Raw genomic sequence first — 4,633 nt, 5'->3', positions numbered from 1 at the left:
TTTTTTTTAAAACAATTCATTTTTCGGTTTGAAACTCAGTTTATTAGGTGGACCGGTCCGGTCACCAGTTCCGGTTTATAAAACTATGACTAAGACCTACCATGTACAAGTTATTATTCTCTTCTAATGTATGTTTCGGTTTGTGATAAGCATTTGTTGGTGGCAATTTTAGATTTTCTATTAGCTTGTATGGCACGTTCATTTTATGGTCATCAAAAATATGCATTGTAGGTGCTACAATTGGCATAATTAAATGGAGTGTAGGTTGTCAATTAATGATAAAAGATGATGACAAACTATCTTTCTTTCAATTCTTTATAGAGTTTACGCTCTGTCCTAACCCATCAAATGAAGCTACTCCGGGAGTAAAAAATGATTCCTTAGCAATATAAAATTGTGTTGGTATTGCAAAACACTGGATAAATGGACAATTTATCTTATTCATCCTCCAAACATGTTGCTGAATGATAGCCACTAGGATCATTTTGCATAGCTTGAATTAGTTTCTTGACATTCTAATGAGGTTGCATCTCTAGTTCTTATCGCCAGTTGTAGGACATGATAGCAACGTAATGATTGCAGATGCACTTGGAGACTTTATTTGGTTTGCATTCCATAACTTAGTGCTTATTGTAACAGGGGCTGGAGGATCATGGATTCATAGATCTCACCTCCATATCACAATTAGAGTGAGAATTTCAACACTAATGTAACTAAGAAAATAAATCACCTAGCATGACTGGTGTTGAGGTTTTGTGGAGGTAGGTCACATGTAGAAAGGAGGTCACGAGGTCGGAGATTTGAGTGAGTCACATAAATCACTAATTCATACAATTGTGATTTTGTGACTAGCGACTCAGGGTCTGAAGAATGGTTAGGTCGCTAGGTCGCAAAACAGGGCAGGTCGCATGAATCGTTGATTGTCTCAGGTGTGATTATGCGTCTTTAAGAATTGAAGGATCACCAGGATATCCCAGTCGCATTTTCTTGTTGCGACCTAAAAACTAGTCACATTTCCTTGTTTCAACTTGGAAATGGTCGCATTTCCTTATTTCAACTTGGAACCAGTCACATTTCCAATTCCCCAATTAGGTCGCATATGTTTGCATCAATTTTTCTCCACTTAGATCTGACATCAAATGTTTTATTAAATAATAACACATGTAATTTCAAGCCATGATAAACATGACCAATGCAAACCAAATAAGATTAATAAAAGAAATCCTTGCCCCAGGGAATATTCTCCACATCCACTTAGGAAGCTGGAAAAATGTTTCAAAGAACATTTTTGTCCCATCGATATTCAACTACAAAATAATTTCAAGCCAAAAAAATAAAGAGTATCCATTGTCGCTTTCGCTCGTGAGGCCAAAGAGTTTCCCATGCTCTCGATGCTACATCTTTTGTGCTTAGTTGATATGGAATTATCGCTCCATCACCATCTTCATCCTTCAGATAACTTGCAATAGTTGTTGTGTATGATGGATCCTCTAACAAAGAGAGGATAACATAATAGCCAGTGATTGGGCGAACCATGCTTGCTACAACACCAAAGCGAAAATGCTTCTGTCTTGTGTTTGGAAATGACCCACCAAAAGGAATTTAAGACCATTCCTCCTCATATAAATGTGAAATTTGTACTCCCAACTTTTTTAGGTGTGCATGTAGTCTCTTCTTCAATGGTTCAAATGGAATTGCAAGGCGTGAAGCTAGACACGTTTCCTCAAAAAGAAAAAATATGCATGTTGGTGATAATGGCATGGCATAAAGAGATGTTGGTAACTACAAATCATATTATGTGTTATTTTGGTTCATGTAATCTCAATAATCCATGAAAACTATTATTTCAGTGTCATGAGAGTTTTCAACTTCGACCTCCATGCCATATGCATTATGCACACCCACTGGTGGACCATCTAGCTGATATTGCAAAAATTTCCAGATGTTGCCCCTGATGCAACATTAACAAGCCTGCAAGTAACTACCACTCCAATTTTACAAAAGAGAACACTATGACCATTGTTTGCTTCAGTAATCTTCCCAACTTTGGAATTGAAAATTAGAACTCCAGCTTCAACACCTGAAAATAGCCAAATATTTTAATAGTTCTTTCACGAAGGGGATTTCGACTCACATGACCATAGGACCGTCCAATTAAAAGGGGTTTGTTCCTTTTAACTACATAGTTGTGTCTTTCCAAACATGCCCTATAAATTTTTCATAATCGAGAGCTTCAAATTCATCCTCCCACACACCATAGTTATTAGTAAATGGCATGTCAGGCCCAACGAGACCCACAGTCAGGCCTCACTTAGCTGATTTTGTTGTTAGTGACAATCCTGTTGGACCACATCTCATGACTACCAAGTCCAACAGTTCATTTCCAAGTCTAAGTGGTTGCAACTTCCACCAACAACCTCTTTGATAATGTGACATTGCATGACATCATCAGATATGACTCCAAAGTGATACCGTGACCGAATAAAATGCCACATAGCACCTATAACTTTTCATAAAATAAAACAAATCCCTTTCAACCATTGCAAAGAACTCTTATGATAACTGATATAAAATGTATCTGTCAGCCACATTGTTAAAATAAGCTCAAGTATGAATCCAAGAATATAAGATCTTCCAAATGTAACATTAAGAAACATGGGTAAGCCAGTGCTAGCAACATTATTAAGAATTGCTTCTAATAATGATAAGTCTTATGGTCCAATTGCGGAATTGCAAACCTTGGACATACAAAAAGGTGTGCATCATTGTAATTTTGACAACTTCTTAATTTCTAATTCATTCAACCTAGATGAACATGTATGGAGAAGCAGTCCCAGAACTCTTTTGAATGAGCGCAAATATTTCAAACCCTCATTGATAGGAATGGAGTAGGGTAGGTATGTAATGTTATTCCTCACCTGACAATGTTATAGTGTAATGCATGCGTCATAGATTTTTCATGAAAATGCATCCTAGAGGGTGAAGATTAATTCAAATCAAGGCACGATCTTTAATCATGAAAATCTATGGTTTTAAAGATGTATGGGAGATATAATGGCTTCATAACACTAATGCAGCTTGAGTAATGCCATGGCCTTTAACACAAAATTCATTTTACTCTCTTACAATGCATGTTGTAGAAAAATAAAGGTTTGAGGAAGCATAACCCTAATGTGCTAATAAGGTCATTATATTAGGATCAAAAGTCATATGTGTCACTAAAACAAGAACAACAATAAGGTTTGATAACAACCATGTCAATGCAATATTTCACCGATTCAAAACTATAAGCATAGAACCCCAGGACCTAAACAAGCAAAGGGGGACCCAAAAATTTGGTGTTAGGCCAAAAATTCGGTTAGTGTTGTAGAGGTACAACAACATGGTTTCCTGTGATCGTAATCAATAGTGGCATCAAACTTAAGATTCACTTTTATCCTATGTTGCACTGGTTTTGGGGATGGGGGAACGGTGGGGATGGGGGGATGAGTCCCTAGAACAGCTAGAGCGCACCCCCAAATTTTCAAGGGACGAGGGGTTGGGGACGACAATATATATATATATATATATATAATTCAATATTAACATTTGTAGTTGTTTCAAGCTAGTATTATGCACAACCCTTACACTCTCCAATTAAAATCTCAAACAATTTGAAAAGGGGTTGAGTGACAATCCATTATTGGCCACTAGACATGAGCTTTAGCTTTAGGAAACTTAAGTGTAACTACTTTAAATTTGTAATAAGGTCCATGAACAATCTATCAAGGAGAACTGTCTTTATATTAGTTTTTTTTCCTCATATTTCTTGTTAATGATGACTATGTTAAATGCAAAAGGCATTCCCTTTTCAATAGGTTTTGCAAACTTGTATAGTTGTGTTGAAAACCACTATAAAATAATTTGGTTTTCTAATGATATTAAATTCATATTTCAAATTAAGAAGGGGATTGAATAGGAATTTATTTAAACATTTAGTACTCAATCTAATTCACAACTATATGATTGTTTTCACAATGCTTGGGGTTGGGATGATGGAAGCATTGAACTTGAATAAGTCCTCAAAACCCACATACAATATGTAAAAGCTGAGATGATCCTAAGAAAGAACAAGAAAAATAACCACAAGGATCATCCTTTTAAAATGTTGTATTTTCTGTTTTCTTGACATGGAGGGTGCTTTTTGTAATTTTACCATTGAAAACCCAATATCTAAATCACTAGAAATCCAAAATGAAACCCATCAAACAAAACCCATATTTTGAGTTGCAACTTGTACAAAAAAATTAGATTCAATGCATTCCAAAAAAAATGAATGGGAAAAATGATCATATTGTTCAATCATCAATGTCCATGATTGTCAAAATTGAAGCTTTGTGCTTGGATTATCCCTAAAAACTTCTCAAAACATCCCTGAAATCTGCCCTGAAAATCCTTGAAATCTGCCAAAAGCATCCCTGAAATCTGTCTGGAACATCTTGGGGACGACTAGCAAGTCCCCAATGGAGTCCCCAACAGTTTGGGGACGTTTCCTAAGGGTCCAAAAGTCCCCAAAACGTGGGGACGCAGGGTACGTGAGTATTTTTGGGGGGACGGGTCCCCGTGCAACATAGCTTTTATCTGTATATTACAT

General features: G+C 36.4%; 1 pseudogene; it reads right to left on the bottom strand.

Moving 5' to 3' along the window:
- Positions 1-1,088: 1,088 nt before the first annotated feature.
- On the bottom strand, positions 1,089-2,436 carry LOC149177448 (lycopene epsilon cyclase, chloroplastic pseudogene; annotated as a pseudogene).
- Positions 2,437-4,633: the final 2,197 nt, after the last annotated feature.

Source organism: Pinus tabuliformis, chromosome 4_1 (genome assembly GCF_031772625.1).
Source record: "Pinus tabuliformis cultivar Carrire ecotype Pingquan chromosome 4_1, CPIR1, whole genome shotgun sequence".
Classification (NCBI taxonomy): domain Eukaryota; kingdom Viridiplantae; phylum Streptophyta; class Pinopsida; order Pinales; family Pinaceae; genus Pinus; species Pinus tabuliformis.
The sequence above is the reverse complement of the archived record's forward strand: the minus strand, read 5'-3'. Positions and strand labels throughout refer to the sequence as shown.